We start from the raw sequence: 25,511 nt of genomic DNA, 5'->3' as shown, positions 1-25,511 counted from the left end.
GTGTGCAGCAGAGCGTGGAAGCGAAACCCTGTCATCTCAGCATCCCTTGCAGCCCTCCTTCTAGGTACAAGTTAGATTATGTCAATGCCATGTGCGAGTTTTAGATCTCAAAGTGTGATGGAGGGTATCCTGCATCTTGCGACAGCCACGGTCTCGTGTCCTATCCCCAGCTTTACAGGTGTCAGGAGGCAGTTTGCGCCGCTTCCTGATCCCTGGAACAAAGTGATAGTAATACTTTCTCAAAATCAGCAGGTTCAGTGGCAGCCTCTTGATTGCTCACACTTCTTATTGTGACACAGGAGCAGTTCTTTTGGAAGGACACTTAGGTTAGCAGTGTCACTCTGGGAGTTATTCCTAGAGGCCCAGACTCAAAGGTATCTACTTTGTTTTTTTTAAAAACATTTTTTTTACATGACTAGAATTCATACTGTCAACAACTATCTTTATTTAAAAAAAACTTGGAGCACATGGGTGGCTCAGTCGGTTGAGCATCTTACTTTGCCTCAGGTCATGATATCATGGTTTGTGGGTTCGAACCCCACATCAAGCTCTATGCTGACAGCTCAGAGCCTGGAGCCTGCTTCGGATTTCTGTGTCTCCCTTGCTCTCTGCCCCACCCCCCCCCCCCCTACCTCATGCTCTGTCTCTCAAAAAAAAAAAACCAGTAAACAATTTTTTTAATAAAAAAACAACATCATAGAAGACATTTTCTTTTGTTATTAAAGCTACTTTTAAGTACATCATTAATATTTTTTTAAACTTTTTTTGTTGTTAAATTCTTTTTAAGTTTATTTATTTATTTGGAGAGAGAGAGAGAAAGAAATAGTGACAGAGAGCACAAGCAACAGAAGGGGCAGAGAGAACGGGAGGGGGAGTATCCAAAGCAGGCTTAACGCTGTCAGTGCAGAGCCAGAAGCTGGGTTTGAACTCACCAACTGTGAGATCATGACCTGAGCCAAAACCAAGTCAGACGCTTTAACTGACTGAGCCACCCAGGCACCCCGTCATGTTTTATTTTCTTACTGATTTGTAAAAACTAAGGACATAATTGCTTTGTTAGTCTTATGTCACATGTAATTTCCCATTTGGAATTTTCTTTTTAGTTTTGTTAAACCAAAAACAGTTTTGGTTACTGTGTTAATTGATTTATGGAAGCTTTTTATTTCTTTAGAAACGAATCTGATATTCTTTTCCCTTGTGGCTTTAGCTTTTGGTGTTATGCTTAGAAAGGCCTTTCTACCATGAGGTAACATAACAGTATCTCCCTCTATTTTCTGCTAGTACTTTTATTGCTTCAGTTTCTACACTAAATCTTTATTCCATTTGGCATTTTTTGGATACAAGATATGAAATAGGTATCTTCTAATTCATCTACATACTTGGATTTGTTTCTAGTCGTTCCCTTCTATCTCTGTCTTCCATCCAGTGGCACACTATCATATTGTTTTATTTCATTTATTTTAATCTCGTAGTACGAGTTCACTTGTATTGCTAACACCATACCATACCATTTGAGGATGCATACATAGATATTAAAAGTAGAGGGACGCTTGGGTGGCTCAGTTGCTCAAGCGTACGACTTCCACTCAGGTCTCGAGGTTCATGGGTTCCAGCCCCGCATCAGGCTCTGTGCTGACAGCTCAGAGCCTGGAGCCCGCTTGGGATTCTGTGTCTCCCTCTCTCTCTGCCCCTCTCCCGCTTGCACACGCTCTCTCTCTTTCTCAAAAATAAATAAGCATTAAACAAACAAGTAGAAAGTAAAGAAAAGCAGTAGTCCCAAAAGTCAAGACAGTGGTCACTTCTGAGAGTGAGGGCAGGGTTGTGAGTTGAGAGGTGCACACAGCTGGCTTCTGGAGTGCCGCCAACATTTTACTTTCTGACCTAGGTGAGGTTACACAGGGGCTCACCTTATGATAATTCAAGCCGCACCAATGTTTCACTTACTTTTTCTGTAAAGAAGATGTCCCACATCAGATAGAACAAGCCAGTTTCTCTGGGGTGTGGCTGTTATTCTCCAGCTAACGTGTGTTAAAAGTTGATAGGGTTTGGATTCTACTAGATAGCTTAGGGAAGGAGAAACATACAACACACAATTTCAGCAAATTCTAGTTACTACAAGCCTTCAGACAGGGGGAAACAGGGCAGTGGCTCGTCCTTGAGAAGTTAGAGCCTTGTGTGGTGTGCACCATTGGATGACTCTTACACCCACGTCCTTGCTGGACACCTCCACTTGGAGTGCCCACTGGCACCCTGAACTCTTGGCCACTAAACCTGGCTCCCCGTCTCCCTCCTAAACTGTTCTGTATCTCACTTGGTGCACTACCTTCTAGCAGTTTCTGGAATTGTGGGAGCCCAGGGAGCCCTCCTTGCCTCCTTTATGGCTTCCACTCCCCACACTGATTTTCTTTGTGAAAACCACCCGGTTTCCATCTCTGCTTTTGGTCCCCTCCTTTCAACCCTTTGCAGAAGCCTTCTCATGCTGTGGATCTCCACAATGCCACCGCGGTGATCTTTCTCAACTGCAAATGGGCACCTCTCGCCTGCATTTAAAACCTGTTTCTGAACTCCCGGGATGAGAAGTCCCTCCTCTCCTGTCTGCCTGCTGACAAACTCATCCTTGGAAACACAGCATGGGTGTCTTTTCTTCTGGGCCATCTTCGCTTCTCCCAGTGAACTCCTCTCTTCGCCCCTCCCCCACCTGTGTAGCTACCCTGCAGGTCCACCACTGCGGTCTCACACTGGCTGTTGCTGGGGTTTCTATTGTGTCTTCTGTACTAGCCCAGGTGCGCTGGGGTGGTGGGTGGCTTACTTGCTTTTGGATTGCTGTACCCAGCATGCTGCCTAGCACCTAATAGCAGATGCTCAGCTAATGTCTGTTGATCTGAACATGTGAATAAATCATTGTTGGCTGGTAATCCAGGAGAAAGATGGGATATGCTGTCTTCTTACATAAGCAGGCATCTTGGAGCCCCCGAACAGCTAGTAGCCACTGCATGCCTTTGCCCTGCCCCATCCTTCTGTGCGTTTAACAGGGCAGTCCTCCTCTTCATGCTCCGTCCGCTTCCCATCAGCCACCTTCTCCATGTTAGTGAGCGTATTTCCCCTCCTGTCTGTGTAGTGTCATGGAAGGGTCACTGAATTTGCAGTGGTAGACCTAGGAACTTCTCCTGGCTCTGCTAGCGGCTAGCTGTGTGGCCTAGGACAAGTCAAATATTTTCCTATGAGCCTCGGGCTTTTCTTCTGTAAAGTGACAGGTGCAGTGGGTTAGACCACAAGGAGTGGTTTTAGAAGTGCTCAAGGGTCAGGTGGGCAACAGCTGGAACTGGGGCCTCGACCCTGCCTTTAGCCAGAGCAGCTCTGTCTTAGTGTGTTTTACTTACACATCTTGGTAAATATTTCATGTGAACAAAGGTTTCCCTCCGGCAAAACCTGTTCAAAAATCCACAGCTTAGGTGAATTTTCAAATCCTTTTCCTTTGTTTATTATCTCAGGAACTACAAAATCTCCATTTGTTAATAAGAAAAAGGTCTTGCTCTTCTGAAAAGGATTCTTATCTGCTGGGAAGGCTTCTCCTCCTATAGTTGTTGGTTTTTTGTTTCTTTTTTTTTTATTAAAATTTAATCATAGGTCCAGCTGGTTCTCTGAACTAACCTGACTTGTACAATCCTGGCTTGTTTGTATTTTTATTGTCTTTCTAACCTTTGCTCTCGGTTCATGCTGAGATTTGCTAGCTGATTATAAAACACAGTTCTGCAGTGAGGTCATCTTGGAGATTAGCTTGCTGCTGCAAGAGATCAGAGGCAGGCCCAAACTTGCTTTCTGTGAACTGAGTGGGAAGAGAAGCATGGGGCATTGGCAAAATTCATTTTAACATTTGCCGTCTAAAAAGCATCTGTTAAAAAAAATCCAAACAATTAGGATACGAACTAAAATTCAGTGCATGTGAGTATAAAGAAAAAAAAAAGCCATTTGTTGTGTAACTAGCACATGCAGGTGAGGAGAGCCGGGGACAGAGGTGGGGACTAAAAAGCAAGACTCTGCTATGTCTTCTGTTACAGATCAGAAATCTTCCAAGAAATGATCCAGCTAACCCCGAACTGTGAGGTCCATAAATGTTTGTTTCCTATTGGAAATAAAGAAAACTTGTGAGCCATTCTGACCTGTTGGTATAACCTTCAGAGATAAATTTAGTTCAGACTTGCTCTTTGTCATCTGAATCTGAATTCTTCGCTGTTTTTACATTAATGGTTAAAGCACATTACAAAGTCTGTAATAACTGTTATTTGGTGACTTACTGTCACTTGTTTCTTTAAATGAAGCAAAGTTGCCAAAGAAAGCATGGATTTTTGCCTCCATGCTTTTGCACCTGCTGTCCCTCCTTCTGGACCCTCTCCTGTCCTCACATACCCTCACTTTGGTTATCTGATTCTTTAAGTGTCTGTTGAACGTGTGACATCTTTTGGCCCCTTGTCTGGGTTATGCACCCCTCTCGTGTCCTCCTAAAACATCCTGTACTAATGCTGGCTGTAGAGAGCACTTTTATCAGGTTCATGATCACGACAGTCTGTAGTACTAACTTATACATAGGATTTACTGGCTACTAATCATAAATACAGTGAATTCACCTAAACATGAATTCACTTAATCCTCTCATAGCTGGGAGGTGGGTACTGTTATCACCACTGTATACAAGAGGAAACTAAGATACACAGAGGTTAAGTGACTTTCCCAGGATCACATAGTTAGCATGTGGGAGAGCTGAGATTCTGATCCAGGCAATCTAGCTGCAGAGTCTGTACTCTTAAGTATGATAAGTCCGATGCCTTTCCAATGCCAGGACATTCTTGCTCACAGCTAGCTGTATTCCAGAGCCCCGCAATTTCCTTGTACTTAGAAGGCAATAAGGCATACTTATTGGAAGAGTGGATGAAGCATGACACTCACCTCCAGGAACTTTCCTACATGGTGGTTTGGTCACAGAGAGATCTGTGAGTCAGAGGCAGAGACTTACCTATGGCTGAGGGCCTGAGGAGGAAGGAGAGACTCGTGCTATCTGGGAGCTGGGGGCTGATGGTGGGCTCAACATTCTCCCATGGGGAACTGGGGGCTCAGCCAGACAGTGACAGTCCCTCTCTGGTTGTGTCAGGACATCCTGGAATGCATCTTGTTCTGAATCTTGAACTAGTCACCCAGATGACCTCAATTTAAGAGAAATATTATACGTTTGATTTGCATAAGTCTATTAAAAACAAAAGCAAAATTCTCAGTGCCGAAGACTGAAGAAATTAAACTTGCAGAACCATCTGAACAGTAGTTTCCAAAGAGCAAAGAAAGAACAACTTAAAAAAAAAAAAAAAGGATTTTGAGTCTAAAGAGCTTGTGTGGAGGAAGCTGTCATGAGCCGCCCCACCTTGCAATGCCTGAGGTCCATGGAGGGAAAGGAATGTCAACAGAGTTTGGCTGAGGAGACCCACTTGGGAAGACACATGCCCTCCTGGCAGCTCTTCCATCCTGAGTGCCCGGGCAAGGCATTTATAAGAGCTGCTAAAATTAATAGTTGTTTTGACAGCGCTCAAGTAGCCTTTTATACATGCTCAGGTAGCCTTTAATTTCCAGATTAGATATGTTACAGGAGGGAAGTGAGAATATTTGCTGTAGAAAAGTCTGATCTGGGTCTTGCCCCTGCTTCTTGCACATGTAGGACTTCTTCCCAGCACGTGGGGTCCTTGCCTCTTCCCCTTCCCCGGGACCCTGCAAATCCTTCCCCTTTTCCAAACCTTCCCAGATAAATCCACTGCTTACTAATTTCCTAATTTTTGGAAATACTACATCATTTGCAATTTGTAGTGAAATGGTAAAGGCAGTATTATGATACCCTCCCACATCAAGTTGTGGGGTTTAAGATTACTTCTGCCAATTTCTTGAGCATGCCACTCAACCCCTTGGAGCCATCATACTAATAACAGTTTCCCGGTATGGGGTTATGAGGATTAACTAAGGAGATACATGGAAAGTGGTTGGCATACTGCCAGGCATACACCATGCCCTCATGGGCCAATTTTGTTTATCAGGGCCCCAGAAGCTTCTCTTTGCCTCTGGATGCTTTCTGGTCCTGGCGGTATCCCAGAAATGACTCTGGGGTTCGAGGTGGTCTTGTCAACCACCACATTCAGCAGACACAGACACAGGGAAGTTGGGTAGGGACTGAAGCTACTAATCTAGTGTCCATGTCCCTTGGAATGAGGAGGATCCCTTCTGGGCTACAGAATAGAATGTGCTAGAGCAGCTTAATCCCTGGTTTATTTATTAACCAAGTCAAGGAGAGTTTGGCTGAGGATGTCTTTTTTTGCTCTATTCCATGCCCCATCTTGATCCTTTGGTTTCATTTAAATATAAGAAACTGAGAGCAACCCAAACAGCAAAAAAAAGATTTATTGGCCCAGAGCTGGCAGAGACAGCTCTTTGTCCAGGGGCCACTCATTATCATGCATTCCCAAGGTGTTTCTAACTTCCTTGTTCTTACTCCCTCACAGGGATTTTTCATGAGATTCAAAAGTAAGTATTCTAAAGGTTCCCCTATGAACAAAAGCTCACTGGGGGAGAGGCATCCCAGGCTCAAAGTCAGTAACTTGGAATTGGGCCGCCTGATCTCAGGGCTGTACTGCTAGGACAGAAAGAAACCGCAGATCCGAGCTGTGGGGATTCCTGGGTTTGGGTCTGCCTCTGTGGTCAGGAGCGGGACAGTCTTTGCCTGGAGATTTTCATTTTCACAACTCTGAGTTCTCCGTTGTTTAATCAAAAGTAGCTGAAACTATGGGGCGGTAAGTGAGGTGGCATGACAAGACCTGAATTCTGGGCTGTGGGATCAGGATTTGGTTCTGACCATGATTAATGGGGAAATTATTTTAAAAACATAAACCCCATTGCTCTGTGCCAGACATTTCCAGGCTGTTAACAGTTGCTAGCATTTGCTAAGCACTTAGCGCTAAAAAGGCCCTGTGCTGGATGTTTGTCAGGTGTTTCATTTAATCCTCATAACAACTCTTCAAGGGAGGCCTCCTGTATGAGCATTATATCCCCACTCTACAGATTTGAAACAGATGCAGAGAGGCTGGTAACTGGTCCAAAGTGAAATAATTAGAAAGTGGCAGAATTGGGACTTGAACTCACATGTGATCAATATCCAAGCTAGTGTGCATTTGGTAGAATTCAGGAAAAATAGCAGCAAATTCTCTCCTTTTCCCCCAGTTCAGTGAAATCGGTGGGAATAGATGTGCTCCCCTCTTCCTTATAATGTGGTCCGCAGTCTCCCAGCCCTAGTGCCTTGGAAAGGGGGCGTGGATTTACCTCCAGCATTGTCTCAGGGAGGGAGGCTCAGGCTGGTGACATAGCCCAGCACCATGGGTCTGGTAATTGCCAGGTCTGGGTAGAAATAAGGTCCAAGCACAACTTGTACTGTGGGGAATATGGTGTGAGGAGGTGTCCTTCCTGTCCTTCCTCTTAAAGGAAAGGTGCCAGTTCAGTCTAGATTTGTTTGTTTGTCAAAAGCACCAACTGCAAGGCCTTGGTGGGAATTTTGCCCTGTAACCCAGACTGTAAATGCCCACTGTAGGGGGGTTTGTTTTAGGGAGGAGGATTTGAGTTGGGCCATATCCAGGGCTGAGGTCAAGGTTGAGTGGGGCCCAACTAATGTGCTTTTCAGATCGCTCAGCTTCTCTCCTGCCTCTCCTCCCAGGATTTTAGCGAGGACCTGACCCAGCCCTTTACTTCCTAGGCCTGGGACAGACAGGCCAGAGAAGTGAAGGGATCTGCCCAAAGTCACAGTGCTTTGGGGTGGCGTCAGAGCCAGAACTCCAGTCCCTTGGTATGCCTTTCTCTGCCCTGCTGGGCTCTTTGTTCCTGGTAAATTGACACAGTGAGAACTTCATGAGGAAAGTCTATATGCCATTACTTCTGTTGGTATGTAACTCTCTTTTTGTGTTGAAGTTTCTCTTCCAGGAAGAGACACTTTAGTAAGGGCAGTTAACTGTTGGGGTTTTCCCACCATCTTTCCCTCAGGAACTCTGAGGAGGTCATGGTGAGCCAGCAAGAACACAGTGGTGCCTGACCTGAAGGTGCCTGACGGGCTAGGCCAGGCCAGCAAGTTACTCATTCAGCAAATGTTTATGGAGCCTAGGGCCCAAACTGGAGGTCACTGTGGTAATACTATCACCCTGGCCAGGACAATAGCTACCAGGCGGGTGGGAGCCATGGGCATGTAATCAGGCAACCATTCTACAGAGTGGTAATGTTTCAGAGATGACCCAGGCTGTTCCAGGAGCAGAGCTGATGGTTTCTCACTCAGTGGGGGACTCTGGCAGGACTCTGAGGTAACAGTGCAGCTGGGGATAGAAGAAGGAATGAAGGGGCAGGCAAGGGGTTCCAGGTGAGAGAGGTGACAGTCTGGGGACAGCACGTAGTTTATTGCCTGGAGCAAGAGCTGGAAGAGGGGAGAGATAGGCTGGAGAGGAAGTCAGGGGCCAGGCCTTGTGAATCTTGATGAAGACGTTGGACATTTTCCCGAGAGCAGCAGGGCGTGAGACCTCGATTCCATCTCTTGCTTGCAGCTTAAGTGGGTGTGAGAGAAGCCCTTTGAGCCCACAAAAGAAGGTGTTTTTTCAAAAGAGAAAAAGGGGCAGAAAAAGTTCTGGCCTCTATGCCAGGGATTATAACTAACTCTGGCACTCCATGCTGGCCACCAAACCAGCTTTTGCCCTTGGATGTGGTTCAGTTCCAGACCTGGGGCTAGGGAATCTCTCATGCATCTTACCCCTCCGTGCTTTCTTCCCTGCCACAGGCTGCAATGTACACTTGATGACGTGATTGTGGGTTCGTGCTGTCTGTCACCAGCACACTTTCAATCTCTGAAAGCCAAATGCTACATCTGGTGCCTTTTTGTTTGTTTGTTTTTCTAAATGGGACTGTCTTCTTGTATGTTACTGTTACGAAAGTAATATATGTTCCTTACAAGAAAAAAATAAACATCACAGAAGTGTATACAATCAAAAGTGAAATTTCCTGCCTCCTTTTATAATCCCATTTCCCTAAGAAAATCATCCTTCCAGACAAAGGAATGCATATACATGTATGCCTAGACATTTTCTATTGCAGGATCCCACGTAAAAATAGGCTCCCTGGTCCCTTAAAACGTCCTTCAGTTCTTTTTGGAAGTCCCCAGAAGGGTGTCTCCCCTGTGTCCATAACCCTGTTGGTTGTCCCTCCACATAGCAACTTCTGTGTCCCCTCTCCCATGCTTCTAGTGTATCTGCTGTTCACAGAAGCTTGAAGAAACTCACAGAAGCCAAACACCAAAGTCCAGGTCATGGGTGCCATGTCTTCAAAGCTTCCTGTCCTTGGCTGGCAGAATTGAGACAGTGAGTTTCAGGCGGGTATGGGGAAAAGGTCATCTGTTCACCATGTGCTGACCACCCTTTGTCATCGGGGGCCCAAGGCTGCTCTGCTTAGACCCCGAGACTCAACGCGTCTCTTCTGAATGGTCCCATCAATTTCTGCTGCTAGGAGCCTAAAATTTAGTCTGGGAATCAAGTGGGAGGGGAGATGCTCTTCTTGTTTTATTGCTCCTTTCCCTTTTTTTTTGGCCCTGTCCACCCTCACAAAGAAAAATCTCTTCCTTCTTGTCCTTTGTCTTCAAAGGGTTTACATTAATTTGTAGAAGCTCTTTATATGTTATCAGTATCATGTATTATTTACCTTTACATATTATCACTTTTAATCTAAACTGAAAATATTTCTATCAGTTTAGCTTTCACATTGTTAGTCTTGTCCTTTGTCCTTAAGAGATTCAAAGTTTATTTAGTCTAATCTACATCATTTTTCGTTTATTGCCTCTATGTTAAGGACTCTTCCACTGCAAGATTACAATAATATTCTTTTCTAGTAATGTAGGAGTTGTATATTTAAGTTAAACACTTGAACCTGTCTGGAATTTGTTCTTGTGAATGTTGTGTGGTAAGTGGAGTTTCTTTAAAATTCCCCAAATGTTGGCTGTAGAAGCTAAAAGCTAAGAGAAGAGATAGACCAAGAGACTCAACTGGCTCTTGGATGCTCTATGTGGGAGAAACTTGTTTGCTGAAAACATAGAGGATTGTGCTCTTGGCCACTTTGCAGTTCCATCTGTTTCCTGCTGAGAATGACTCTCAAACTTTGTGTCTTTAGAGCCAGTCTTTTCCAGGTGATGTTAGTCCAGGCTTCAGAAGTTTGGATGAATTCAGGGCTGTGTTTCGTTGCATGTGAGGTAAGCTGAAGAATCACTGTAGATAAACTGAGGACTGACTTTCAGAGGAGGCCAGGGCTCTCCTGTCCACAACATCCAAACCTACCCTGGTGGGGTGGGCAAATAACCACAAGTTCTGAGCTGCCCTGAGACCCTAAGATCCTCAATGACTCTTGGCTAACTTCATCAATGTTGGTAACTCTCTGTACCTGGCACTTGTTGGGACCTCAAAAATATTCATTTGTTGGATTATCAGAGAGCCATTAGGAAGAAAGTGTGGATGCCAAAGAATATGATGGCCAAAATAGGAGAACTTTCACAGCAGTTCGGTATAGGGGAGATGACATCCCTCCATCATATATTCAGCAAATATTAGTTGAGTGCCTACTATGTGCCAGACACTTTCCTAGGAGCATAAGTGTGTCATTTTTTATCAAAAACCAATTCTCCAATACCAACTGGGTGTCCAGCAATTCAACTCAATTATCACACTAACTGTTGGAAGTTAGCAAAGACCCCAGAGGTTAAGAGTGCAGTCCCATAAGACTGCCCCGCTTTAGATGCCAAGTACAAATGGGGTCCCCAGGGTACCAGTATTTCTACCCAGCTGACTACAAAACTGGGGCTTCCCATGATCCTCTTACCCCCTCAGTTTTGATAATTTGCTAGAACAATACTCAGAACTCAGGAACACATACTTACGATCATATTTTATTGTAAAGAATATAAATGGACCTGGGGCACATGGGTGGCTCAGTTGGTTAAGCATCCAACTTCAGCTCAGGTCATGATCTCATGGTTTGTGGGTTCGAGCCCCACATCGGGTTCTCTGCTGTCAGCTCAGAGCCTGGAGCCTGCTTCGGATTCTGTGTCTCCCTCTCTCTCTGCCCCTCCCCTGCTTACAGTCTATCTCTCTCTTTCTCAAAAATAAATAAACATTAAAAAAATGTTTTAAAGAATATAAATGGAACAGATGAAGAGGTACATAAGACGAGGTCCAGAAAGGTCTCCAGTGCAGGAGTTTTTGTCCTGGTGAAGTAGTGGTACCCAACGCTCCCAGTATGTGATTATGGTTATCAAATTTGAAGCTCCCAAACCCTGTTGTTTACAATTTTTATATGGGGTTTCTTTATATAGGCATGGCTGAAGAAATCATTGGCAATTGGTGATTGAACTCAACTTTCAGCCCTTCCCCCTCCCACCCCCAGATCTAATCACATGGTTGCTTCCTCTGAAGCTATGTAGGGGGCCCACTACTAGTCACCTCATTAGCATAGATTTAGCCAAGGTCAGAAAGAAGTATGCTATGAATAAAAATACCTTCATCATCATAAGGAAGAATAAAATTATATGAAGCGAAATTAAATGAGATAACCATGAAACCATTGAAGAGATAACCATTAAATGAAATAGAATAAGGTACTGTCATTGATTAAGTCATCCAGAAGACATTGAGGATCTTAGGGTCTCAGAGCTGCTCAGAACTCATGGTTACTTGCCCACCTCACCAGGGTAGGGATGACATTGCGGGCAGGAGAGTCCTGGACCCCTCTGAAACTCAGTCTCCATGGTCTACAGTGATTCTTCAGCTTGCCCCTATATGCAACAAACACAGCCCTGAACACCTCCCTCCAAACCCATGGGTGTTAAGAGAGACAGGCTTAGGTTTAAATCTTAGCTGTGTCTCTCATTAGTTCTATAGCTTGGTAGATAATTCAATCTCCCAGTTTGGGTGGCCTTATCTTAAAAGCAGGGGTAAAAATAACTACTTCGCAGGGTTATTTTGAAAGCTTCTAGCTCATAATGAGAACTTGACAAATGTTAGTGTTCCTCATTCCTATTATGTCTCTTCAGCCTACTCTGTTTGCTATGGGTGGGGGGTAGTTAAGGAGTCACAGCCTTTGTCACACAATTATTACAGCTTGAGGCATTTGGGGTTTATTTGAAAATGGGAAGGACTCTGCCCAACCTGTCTGATATCCAGTCTCTGAGAGGAAACAGCCAGGGGCACATAAAGCCTTTTGTATGGCTGTTAAGATGAAGGGCAGCACAGCTGTTTGTGTGCACGTTTCAGGAGTAAATATTAATCTACTGAAACTCACTTTTGTCATTGGGTGTCTGAAAACCTGTCCTGTGCTTCTGAGTAGTGTCCCTGGGCTGAAGGCATTTGGGAAGGGTAGAAGTGTGGCAGTGGACCCCCTAACCTTTGGTTCTGGCCTTATTGGCACTGGTTTAAATATGCCAGGGGACACCCTAGACCAGTAGGACACATATGACCAATATGTAGAGTTTTTCGTTGTAATTTTTGTTTACACCAGCTGGAAATTCTTGACTATAAGATCGAGAAACAATTGTGTCTTCTGGATAAAAGGAGCAAACCTAGGTATCATAGATAGAAAGTGTAGCAGAAGGAATATGAAAATTGGGGCAGACAGATCTGGGTGAGTCCCAACTCTGCGACTTACCAGTTATATGATCTTGAGTCTCTCCCTGAGCCCCAGGTTAATCCTCTTAATAAAAGTTGGGATAATAATATCTAGAATTAAATGACATAGAATGAATATCGTGTATGTGAAAGTATCTTACATATATGTCCTTATTTTTGACAAAATAGTTATAAGATGACAAGAGCATATCATTTTGAAGACTACTTAAAGGTTTATTTTAATTAAAATAAACCAATTCCTGAATCCTAAATCTTAAAGTTCTCTCAAGATTTCAGGTATCTTTATTCCATATCACAATGGGTGGTGACAGTGCCCACCAGTTAGGTGAATTACAAACTCACCAGGCATCATGGACAGCAAAGAGACCATCATCATTGGATTGTCCTGACCTCTTGGCCTCTGTACCAAGACATAGTGTACTTGATTGGATCTTACTAGGGCCAACCACTCAACTCCTCATATTAATGAACTGTAATGACATTATTACTTTAGTTCTTTAGAGTAGAATAGTATCTTTGATAGCCATTCCTTCAAGCTTGAATCATGGTATTGAAAGCTGATTACAAATGCTTGACTCTCTATGAACTCACTGTTAATGATAAATATTTTGTATGTTTATTTATTTGAGAGAGAGAGAGAGAAATTGTGCATGAAGGGGAGGGACAGAGAGAGAGGAGAGAGAGAATCTCGAGCAGACTCTACACTGTCAGCAGCAGAGCCTGATGTGGGGCTCGATCTCATGAACTGTGAGATCATGACCTGAGCCCAAATCAAGACGCTCAACCAACTGAGCCACCCAGGTGCCCCATGATAAAGATTTTTGATACCTATATTGAAACTGATCTTTTGATTAATTATATGAGGTTGATGTTTCTTAGATTTTTTAGGTATTGACTACACACTCACAAATGTCATTAGATCACATACAAATGATTTTTTAAATGTTTATGGCCTGGAAACTGACAGACAAGTTGACACAGAAAAGCCAAAATATTTGAGTTAGGTACCTTGTAGCTGCTTTAAATGGAATCATCTCCTACTTGCTGTTTAAAGCAGTTGAAAGAGATTATTTTTCCATTTTCTTCTCTAGATCCTCAGTGGTGTTCCACCAGAGTGTCAATGAGGCTTAGTCACAGCAAATGCCAGTCAGGATTCATCCAGTGGTGGGGCAATCCTGCTAAGTGTAAGCCAAAAAAAGAAAAATCTAGGGAGTGTTCAAGAAACACATGTCTTGGTCTAGAAGCTGGTGACTGTGTGGCTGCAGGGCTGAGCTCTTAGCATGTTGGCTCAGTGGCTGAACATGGGCCCAGACAGAGGCCTCATGGTTGTTTCAAGCATGCTCATTTGAGTGGCCACTCATTGGCGTAGGGAATCAGAAAAAAGAAGCCTGAAACATATGGTTCTTGCCCTCTGAGATGGCAGAATATGAAATGAAATGTTACAGACGATGGCATCGTGCAATCCTGGGGGAGACGCAGCTTTGCCGTGGAAGAGGCACGGAAGATGCGACCAGGGCTGGGCTCTGAGGGTTCATCCTGGGATGCACGTGGGTGGTGAGCACCAGGGTAATGTGAACATTACCTAACCTTCCATGCTGTCAGCCAGTGTCAGTTGGCTTGGGTTTTTTACCAGGCTCAGAATCACCAGATAATGAGCAGGCATTTTTCTGCAGAAATCCTGCTCAGTTGGTTAGGCAGCTCCAAGGGGGTGAGTGGGCAGGCTCTTGGTTGGAATGTCATTGTCGTATTTATCAATGTATTAATCACCACTGGCTGTAGGAAACTGGGCTACAAGCAGGGTGAGTTCCATTCTCTGAAATGATAGACTTGGCTTTTCAGGTAAGTAGCTGACATGGCCTGCACCCAAATTCCCCCTGGGCTTTTGTTAACCAAACGAGCACAGGTTCTGTCCTGTCCAGAGCTCCTGTGGCCCTGACTAGACTGGACATAGATCTACCCCAGGCTCCAGCCCCCAGCACAGCCTGTATTCTCTAGAATCCAGAGGTCCATCAGTGGACCTAGGGCCCCAAAGCTTTTGTGTTTTCGCAGCAAGCACTGGTTGACCTGGGTTTGGGGCTACAAATGTCGCAAGGAAAACAGTCCAGGAGTACTCAGGCATGACCCTCCCAGTGGCCTCTTTTCTCAGGAGTCTGTCTGTTTCAGAGCCTACTCTGAGCTCTACACCCCATGGGTAGCAGAAGGTTACTGGGGGATTATCAAAGGATTAGGGAGCTTTGCTGAGTGAGCATGGATGGGGTACTTTCTGCCAGAGTGACTTTTCTGAAACAGATCTGATCACACCACCCCTCTATGGCTCTACATCTCCTACAGCTGTATTTAGACAAGTGTTGTCCAATCATCCTCTTCAACAAACTCATCCAGCAAAGGGAGTGCTTATAAAAATGCAGATTCCTGGGTCCACTCTCTGACCTGCTAAATCTGAATTTCTGTGTGCAGCATTCGGGAACCATAGTTAGAACAAACTCCCCCATGGATATCTCCTGTTACAGGATAAAATCCAAACTGCAGAGCCTGGAGTACAAGACCCACCAGGATACGGATCTGTCCCTATCTTCTCTCCCCCTGGAAGCACCTGCTCACCCTGTACTCCCAGCTTCTAGCCAGACTGATGCACTCCACAGAGTTAGGGTCTCTCACCCCGCCCCCCCCCCCCTCCGTTGCTCCCACTGCTTAGAACATGCTCCCTCCCATTCCCCTGCCTCCTTCCCTTTGTTTTCTTTTCTCCTTTTAATAATGTACTCAGCCATGTCTCCTTTGGGTTAAGCATGCTTCTTCCACTTACCTCTTAGCGGTGCTTATGCTGACTCATAATCATTTGGGTACTCATATTTCTCCCCATTGGACTATGAGTTCCACAGGAATGGGGGCCATGTCTTGTCCCTGTTTTCCCAGTGTGTACTATGCTTCCTGGCCCTTAGTAGAGGCTCCGAAACAGTTGCAAATGAATCGAGTTCTCAAGTTAGAGGCACCAGAGACTTGGGTCTACTGGGTTTAGTACATATTCTTAACAGAACTCCAATGGCAGCAGTGGTATTTATTTTAAATTCTCTTAAGGACAACAAAGGGATTAATACAGAAGCAGCTCAGGCAGTAAGATTAACCGTGTACACTTTAGTAGCCATGATTAGGCATACTATATGCAACAAAGTACAAATGGAAGTACAATCACAAGTCCCACTGTGGTCCTGTCCAAACTATGCAAAACCATGCTCAACAGGCCCGTGGTAGGACTGGTAGGCCACTGGGGTCGTTGGTTGGGGGTAGGCTATAGTGGGGGGTCAGGGAACCCAGAAGCTGAAACTAAGATAGAGGTCCTACCCCAGGACTTTCAAGGAGAAAGGAGTGACGGTCTGGGTCAGCATTGGCGGGCACACCAAGGGTTGGCGCTCCTAAGATCAAGTAGCGTTGCCAAGTCCTGAAGGCAGCAACTGTGGAAGGGGCCACAAACACCACCATCAGCAAGAGTCCGGAACCAGACAAAAACTGGGCCAAGAACTATGAAGAGTTTGGAAAAGGTAGAGCTAGCACTACCTTCCATGAGCTCCGGGGACAGCATGGCAAGCCCGTGCGGTGAGGTTTTACAATGAAGGCCTTGTTTTGGGCAGTCCACTGAAGACTAGCTGTGGGCCCTGTGTGTGTTTGTGGGAACATGACACCTGTGGGAGGGTGGGCATCTGGGCCTGGTGTCAAGAAATCAACCCCTTGATGACAATCTTAACCTCCCCCCTCCCCTTTTAAATAAGCAACAAAATTTTATTTCTCACAGTTCTGGAGGCTGGAAGTTTAAGAGCAGGGTGCCAGCATGGTAGAGTTCTGATGAGGTCCCTCTTCTGGGTTGCAGACTGCTGACTTCCCTTGTGTCCCCACATGGCTGAAAGCAGAGAGAGGAAGCAAGCCTTCTCCCTTCTTGGACTCTGCTCCAGACCATGGCTTTTGTGGTTTTAAAAGAGGCCACCATCCCTCTTTCTGCTCTGGCCAACCATAACTCTTCTTTATCTGTCGCCCACATGAAGGCAGATCACGGAATAGGAGGCCTATGTGTTTTCACGTTTAGAACATTCTCAACACTCCTAAAGCTGCGAGACGCAGGCTCTGGAACTTCCACTGCCAGCTTTACCTCTGCCTGCCTTTTGCAACCGCAGCCTGACAGGAGGCTCTTGTCCAGCCTCTCCTCGCTCGTGGAGTCTGTTCCCAGAGCCCCAGGGCATGTCACGGCTCCGGAGTGTTTAGTCCAAGTGTCTCACCACCTCTGCTGCTTTAGCTTTCTTAAATCCTTTTGTCTCTTCTAGTTTGGCCTGATATCTGCCATTCTTTTCACCTCATCACAGAACCTCATGAAACAATGTTTGTTCATCGGATTTCCCATGGAATGATGCTGTTGGAGAGTGTCGTGAGGAAATACTGTCCCTGTGTCCCCCAAAGTCCGTTCCAGCCTGATGCTCCCTGCTCAGTTCTGTGCACGACCTCAGCTACCTGGTCTCTCTGCACACAGTTACGGCACTGTTTCAGATCTCTTCTCCACCTATCCTCCTGCCCAATCCCTAGCTTTGCGTCTCATTAGTGTTTTAAGAACTGCAAAACCTATCCCCTTCCTCTCTTCTTTCCTTCCTTTCAGCTCTTTGTTGGTAATTATAGAAATACTATGCTTTCTGAGAAGAGGGTCTGGCAAGCATATACATGCAGTTTTGGCCTTTGCTTGATACCCATCTGTTTCTCTTTTTTTTCCTTGAAAAATTTTTTTTTAATTTTTATTTATTTTTGAGAGAGAGAGAGAGAAAGAAAGAGTGAGCAGGTGAGGGACAGAGAGAGAGGGAGACACAGAATCCAAAGCATGCTCCAGGCTCTTAGCTGTCAGCACAAAGCCTGATGCGGGGTTGAAACCCACGAACCTGCAAGATCATGACCTGAGCCAAAGCCAAATGCTTAACTGACTGAACCACCCAGGCGCCTCTCTCTGCTCTTCTTTTTAATTAAAAGACTGGAAGGTGTGAGCATTGGCTGAAGACCGATGGGGGCCATTAAGACTTGAGCCTAATTCTGGCTCCGACATGGAGTCTCCCTCTGGCCTTGGGCAAGTTCCTTAAATCTTTTTATTGCCTCTAATGAAGAGTCCAGGCTGTTTCTCAGAGACAGGCTGAAAATTGTTGAAAATGCTAATTATTGAAAATATCTTCATAGCTACATCCGTTGGCAAATTCCACACTCCTTTTTGCAAGGTCCAGGGTCAGATACCCTAGTTTCCTTCTGCCTTAGTGCCTTCAGATAGCTGGCCTATTTTTTTTTTTTTTTTTTTTTTATAGAACATCAAAAATAGGCATTCATTGGGGCGCCTGGGTGGCGCAGTCGGTTAAGCGTCCGACTTCAGCCAGGTCACGATCTCGCGGTCCGTGAGTTCGAGCCCCGCGTCAGGCTCTGGGCTGATGGCTCGGAGCCTGGAGCCTGTTTCCGATTCTGTGTCTCCCTCTCTCTCTGCCCCTCCCCCTTTCATGCTCTGTCTCTCTCTTTCCAAAAAAACTAAAAAAAAAAAAAGAAAAATAGGCATTCATTATTTGGAGTTATTAAAAATAAAAACACACTCCTGAGCAAATGGGGTAGAATGTAGTTATCAAAGCCAAGGTCTGCTGCTAATAAAAGTGTGTGTGTGTGTATGTGTGTGCACGCACGTGCACCCCTGCTGTGGGCCATGTCTATGTTATGTAACAACTGATCTTTGATCCCTGAGCGTTATCTGGTGAGTAGCCAGTTGGAATTGGGATTCACATGGCTTGGGAGCTGCTAGTAGCCTTGCTCGGAACCGGATAATTTTATGGAGATTCAATCCTGCTTGATAAACACTCTCTCTCCCTGGTCTATCCAACACCAGCCCAGCTGGTTTTTGGGTCCAGTGATGTTGCTTACTGCGTCTTCCTAGAGAAAGAGTTCCCAATGATTAGTGTGGAGCCAGCTGCTGAGCTGGCAGCCGGTCCCAGGCTTGCAGGAAGTGTTCTGGGTTCTCCTGAGGACATTTGTACATCTAAGCAGGGGTTTCCAGGCTTGCTCTGTTGAGAAGCTTTAATGCCCTACGTAGCTGCCTGAGTTTCTTCAGAGGGAGTGTGTATGCTTCCCCACGTGGAATGGGGAGCCCAGTTTCCTTCCCTTCAAGGCAAGCTCCTTGTTAGCTGACCCAGGGCCCGTTGTTGCCAGTGCACAGGGCCTAGGGGCCTGTTACAGCATTGGCTTCTTGGCTTCAGTCTAGAATGGCTCGTTTTTGGCTGTTGGGTGAGTCAAAAATGATATTTCTATCACATCACTTAAGTCAACCAATCTAGGCTGCTGTAAGCAAGATGCAAACGATTTTGGGCCACCTCATAGTCTAGGAGGTGTGTGCTGCATTGTTGGGCAGCTCTGCCCCCTCCCAGCCCCTGCCCCCCGCCCCCCTCCCTACTCAGGAACCCATAGTCCTTCTATCTTGTAGCTCTGCCATCCCAAGTCCTTGAGGTCATTTCCATGGTTGAAGCTGGGTTACCACAAAACCAAGTCCAGATATTAGATTGGAGAAGAGAGCAGGGAAGTGCATTCCGGTTCCAATGGTGCACATTATCACTTCCACTTCATTCTGCCAGAGTGAACTCAGTGACAACACTACCCCTTGCTACAAGTGTAAGGAACACAGTCCCTACCTGGGCAACCACACACCGAGCCATTACTCTGTTATTGTGGAAGAGGAGGACAGACACTATATTGCATTGTAATAAATCTTAGCCATGACTACAACTATATGCAAGTCCTCCTAGCCAGTCTCTGAACGTAGGGGTGGCCTTGGGGACAACCATCACATGCTCCCACCAGTAGTGAGAGTTCCCACAACCCCGTGACTTTGCCCCAGGTTTGATAGCTTTTATGGACTGAATGTTTGTGCCCCCTGAAATTCATGTATTGAAATCTAGTCTCCAATGTGATGGTATTAGGAGGTGGGGGTCTTTGGGAAGTAATTAGGTCATGAGTGTAGAGCCCTTATCCATGGGCTGAGTGCCTTTATAAGAGGCTAGAAAGCTAGATTGCTCTCCTTCTGCATGTGAGGATACAACAAAAATCAGCAATGTGCAACCCAGAAAAGGGCTCTCACCAGAGCCTGACCATGTTGGTGCCCTGACTTCCAGCCTCTAGAACTATGAGAAGTACATCTCTGTTGGTCATAAGCCACCCAGTCTATGGTACTTATAGCAGCCCAAGCTGACTTAAGACAGTATTATTTGACAGTATTATTGACAGTATTATTTGATAGGTGCTAAGTAGTATCCTATTATTTGGATTTCCATTTCCTTGATTACTAGTGAGACTGAGCATCTTTTCATATGTTTAGTGACATATGAGTTTCCTCTTCTGTGAAGTGCCTATTTATATTCCTTGCTCATTGTTCTCTAGGGCTGTTTGTCTTCTCTTTTTGAATCTTAATAGTTCTTAATATCTGGATACTAGGGGGGAGGAGAATGATTAAAAACAGGGAGATAAGAAAATGAAGGCCTTTTAGGGATTTGGTTTGGCTGGATTATACATATATAATGGGGACTGACAAGGATTAAAACTGGAAGGGTAAATTGGGGACAAATGAAAGTCTATTAATGCCAAGTTGAGGGTTTTGTACCTTATTCTGAGATTTATGAGAATCACTGGAAACTTGAGTAGGTGCATGATCTTTTTGGGAAGACTTCTCTATTCCCTCCTACTTCCTGCTTGTCAGGATTGAGTGGGCTTCCTCTGGGCTCCTATAGGTCATTCATTTATATTCTCTCTCTCTCTCCTTCTCTTTTCCTCTTCCTTCTATCTCAGTCTGTTCAGACTGCCACAATAGAATACTGTAGCCTGGGTAGCTTATAAACAGCAGAAATTTCTTTCTCACAGTTTTGGAGGCTAGAAGTCTAAGATCAAGATGCTGGAAGATTGGGCATCTGATGAAGATCTACTTCCTGATTCACAGATGGCTGTTTTTTCCCTGTAACTGTGTATGACAGAATGGCTGGGGAGCTCTCTAGGATGGGACTAATCCCATTCACAAGGGTTCTACCTTCATGACCTAAGGACCCCCTAAAGGCCCCACCACCTCCAAGTACCAGCACATTGGGGGTTAGATTTCACCACATGAATTTTGAGGGGACATAAACATTTGGTCTATAGCACTCTTCCTACTGCATTGACCTGATCTGTTTCTGGGACAGCTTCCCAACCGGAGTGATGTTAGAGCTTTATTCTTGTTTCATCGTAATTAGCACAGTGCCTATTTCAAAACAGCTGCTCAGTAATGATTACTGAACAGAATTCAAGAGCTTAATTTTGGGAAGCAGAGTATGGTATCAATGGATGGGAGAAAAGACAGATCAGCCCAGTTAGAAGCTGGAACATCACCCAGGCAAAAAGCAGTAAAGGTAGTGGAGAAAGGGAAATGATAAAAGCAAAATAAGAGGGACCGCTGAGAATGACCTAGTGATGCTGGAAGCTGGAAGGAGGAGGAGGAGATCAAGGAGGAGGGTGACCCTGAGATGTTGAGCCTTAGGGGGAGAAGAGTTCAGAATCTCAGAGATGGATGATAATTAAAAATTTTTTAAATGTACAAAGTTGCTTATAATGGCTTAGCATTCTGTAAATTTCAAGGCTTATGTCTTTATAGTGGTAAATACCACTGGTTACTCCAAAAAAGGGAAACTCTGTCCAAATAGAGGACTAAAAATAAATGCAGACTTCCTAGTTCTTCCCTGACATTTTTGCCCAAGAGCCCATATTTAAACATTAATCAATCTACTGACTGTGCTACTTTGTTTCTATAGAGCTTCTTGGTTAGCTGAGGGAAGGAACATGGATATTTGGAGCTGGGCCCTTAGGCGCTGCTTTAGGCCAAGAATTGACGCTTCCGCCCATAAGATATCCTGTTGCATGAGACCTGGTGGATGTGAAGCAGGCAAAAAGCCAAGCTCAGTGACACCTTCCTGTAGGCTGGTTGCTGTCGGTTGTTATTGATAAGGATCATCTTCTGTTTTGGAGCCATCAATCAAGATTGGAGATCTAAAATGATAGCTTCTGAGCTTGAAAATCGTCCTCATTTTCCATCCTAAGAATTATCCTTGCTCATTTGGAGTGAAAGTCCCCACTGTATAACGGGAAAGGCAACAAGTGGTTTGGGAGTCCCTAAAAGGCACCCGGAGCTGCTTTTGCTGTCCCTCTAATACTAACTCTGCTTACTCACTGGAACAGGGTGGGCACAGTATGGCCTGTGAGCCAAATCCAGCCTCACCCATTCCATTAAATGCTGTCCACAGCTGCTTCCGTGCTACAGTGGCCAAATTGAGTGTTTCAACCAGAGACTGTCTGACCTGCAAAGCTGAAAATGTTTGATATTTTTCGGAAAGTGGGCTGACCCCTGTGTGAGGATGTTAACACCATGAAGACAGAGGCTATGTCTTCTTTTCTGCTTAATTCCCAGAAAAATGGAACACTGGAATTTTTTCTGTTCCTCTTCTTCTGCCTTCAGTTTCTTTCCTCTTCTCTCTTACTCCTTTGCTTCTCTGGCAGCAGTCAGTATCGTTCAAGACCAAAGAGACTGCCAAGCTATGATGGAAAACGAAACTAGCAGCACTGCCACACTGCGGGCCGGAATGCTGTCTGACCAGGTGCTACCCATGCTGTGCTTTGTAGATGAAATGTGCTTCCTGAAACTCACCATGACCGAAGACTATGGGATTTGGTAATAGTAAGCTGTGGTTCCTTGTGAAAGTTACGAATGTACAAGATCAAGAGGATGACTAGTTTAGGCCAAGTCCCACAAGACATATACATCTGAAGCTTAATATCAGGCACCTGCCCAGAAAGCTGAGTGTATCATGGTGAGCTTTGGGAAAGGCTCTGAGGAGAGTACCTTTTGGGAGTTCTCATGTAATATATGTCTCAATTCTTTAAGAATATAAATTAAGTTATGACCCAGCAATAGCACTGCTAGGAATTTACCCAAGGGATATAGGAGTACTGATGCATAGGGGCACTTGTACCCCAATGTTTATAGCAGCACTCTCAACAATAGCCAAATTATGGAAAGAGCCTAAATGTCCATCAACTGATGAATGGATAAAGAAATTGTGGTTTATATACACAATGGAGTACTACGTGGCAATGAGAAAGAATGAAATATGGCCCTTTGTAGCAACGTGGATGGAATTGGAGAGTGTGATGCTAAGTGAAGTAAGCCATACAGAGAAAGACAGATACCATATGTTTTCACTCTTATGTGGATCCTGAGAAACTTAACAGAAACCCATGGGGGAGGGGAAGGAAAAAAAAAAAAAGAGGTTAGAGTGGGAGAGAGCCAAAGCATAAGAGACTGTTAAAAACTGAGAACAAACTGAGGGTTGATGGGGGGTGGGAGGGAGGGGAGGGTGGGTGGTGGGTATTGAGGAGGACACCTTTTGGGATGAGCACTGGGTGCTGTATGGAAACCAATTTGACAATAAATTTCATATATTGAAAAAAAAAGAATATAAATTAAGCTAGCAAACTGCTCCATAATGACCTTCATGATGACAGAAGTTCAAATTCTGACTTCTTGGTTTCCACGGAGCTCCATATTGGACTACGTTGATGCAGAGCCAACTGCCCCATGGCTCACCTCCCTCTCCTGCTTTCCCAAGGGGCCTCACGTGCCACGTGTAGACATGAGTCTGCATGATTGAAGACCACCTTTAATCCAGGAAAGAGGCCCATGCAGGCCCTACAAGCAGACTTTAGAACATTTGGGAAGGGAATTCCAGAGTTCTGGGCCTGATGCCTCCTTGGACACGGGCGTGAAATAACTGGAGGAAGACCAGAGTGGGACTCGCAGGGAAGGCTGCATGGCCAGCCAAGTAATTTAATCTTTTTGGGAAATGGTTTCCTTTTCCAATAAAATGGTGCAAAACAAAACAGTTCGTTAAGGCCTTAGTTTTTGAACACTGAGGTATTTTGTAGTTCTACAAGGCTGTTCTATGAATCTGAAACTTCTAGCACCTAAGTTTTTCTTAACTTACAACCACCTTGGACAATATGTGGTAGCAATTCTGCCCTGTAAACATCAGGAGTCACAAATGATTAATCTTGGGATCTGCTTGAGGCACTGAATTATCACATTGAGGAAACCAAGCCCCACATAGCTTGGGCTTAGTGGTCTAAGTCTTTCTGGTGCTTGAAACAGCTGTCCCACCAAGGTCATGCTGCCGTATTTCTAGGGATAATCTTTCTTTCTCCATAAACTTTGCAGGACTGGTGTTACAGAACTGCATCCTTGTTGGCCCCGGGGCAAGTACCCAAGGTGTCACAGGGTATCTTTCTTCCAAGCCCAAAGCTTGTTGTCTGCCTCACTTTCCCTTTACTGTCTCTTTAGGAGAGCATAATAGCAGGCAAAAGTAAAGTTTTCTAGGAGTTTTGTTTTGTTTTGTTTTACTCAGAGTAAAAGATTCTTTTTTGATTCTCCATTATTCCAAAATCTTCAGCTCCCCCAGAGAACTGGAACCTGAGAAGATCTGGCAACAAGTCACATTCCTGGAATATCTCCTGAGTGGTCTTTTTTCTGAACTGACTCTCTATTTCTCTACCTCTTCTTTGTAAATCTTATTAAATCAGATTGGGAGACCTTTTAATAGAGTAATATGTTCTCAGGATATTTGAGCCACGCTTCCAACAGGAATACTCTTCAAACCCAAATGAAGCGTAAACATGCCTGTTCCTCCTGGATTTTTTTCCCCCTGCGTGTGTTTTGTAATTGGTATTTTTTAAAAAAGCATGGCATCCCTGTTGGTCTACCTGCCCTTTGCTGCTGTCTTTAGCTTTCAGAGGTATCATTTTCTTGGACCTATTTCTTTTCTGCATATCTTTCCTTGCTGGGTTTTTATAATGTTTAGTTTGGCAAGTAATTATTGAGTGTTTTTTGTGTGTCAGGAGCCGGGGAAAATGACAGAAAAGACAGACATTTCCAGTGGAGAGCTCAGGTGTAGTTGAGACGGGCAGCTAAACTGAGCTTCCCTCCCCCAGGCAGGGTGGGATTTCCTCCCATATCTGACTCTTCCCAGTCCTGGACTCCTTCCCCAAACCATCACGACCCAGCACAAATGAGTGATTATGCTCCTCTCCCCACACCTTAGTCTCCTTTGTGATATGGTAGTTGCTGACTTAGATGACAAAACCAAACAGAATGCAAGGGCATGTGGTAAGTATCAACAGCATGCTCTGGGCTTTCCCAAACTATTTTAATTCTAGTTAAAATGGTTTTATGGTTTGGGTCATTGGTAGATTAAAAAAAAAGTCAAAACCAGATTAAGCTATGAGGCTACCAGAGTGGTTTTGTAAATCTGTAGTTTCCTGATAAACATCTATAATGGGTAAAACGGTGGGCCAGTAACTGTGCAGGATTTAAAGCTGTGTAAGCCCTCTGCTTTCTGCCTCTGGGGAAGCATAGGAGTCTCGCCGAGGGAAAAAGGTCACCTCCTCATGTTCACTTTCTTCCACTTGCCCTTCTCGGGAAGAGCTACTGAGTGTCAGCATCTCTCTCCTGCTTTCCTCCCTCACCCCAGGACTTTGGATTACACTGAGTGTTATGTGTGTGGAGCAGCCCTGCTTCAGAAAGTGCTTGAACTAGGAAGCCTGTCTGTGGACCATACAGAGAAGACCGTCTTGGCAAGGCACCGTTTGCTCTCCTAATCTACAAGTCTCTTAAAATGGTTTGGATTAAAAACGATTATGTTCTGATTCTTCGTGAGCTTTTCTGTGAGCAATCGG

The 25,511-nt window shown here is 44.9% G+C and overlaps 1 long non-coding RNA gene across 1 annotated transcript in view; it reads left to right on the top strand.

Moving 5' to 3' along the window:
• The window catches only part of LOC125912398 (uncharacterized), a 29,694-nt gene extending 4,213 nt beyond the window's left edge, over positions 1-25,481 (top strand). The window contains exon 2 of the long non-coding RNA XR_007454706.1: positions 25,307-25,481. This is a non-coding gene — a long non-coding RNA (uncharacterized LOC125912398). The remainder of the gene's footprint in view (positions 1-25,306) is intronic.
• Positions 25,482-25,511: the final 30 nt, after the last annotated feature.

This window comes from Panthera uncia, assembly GCF_023721935.1.
Source record: "Panthera uncia isolate 11264 chromosome C1 unlocalized genomic scaffold, Puncia_PCG_1.0 HiC_scaffold_4, whole genome shotgun sequence".
NCBI classification, from domain to species: Eukaryota; Metazoa; Chordata; class Mammalia; order Carnivora; family Felidae; genus Panthera; species Panthera uncia.
Note: the sequence above shows the minus strand (reverse complement) of the source record. Positions and strands in the feature narration are given on the sequence as shown.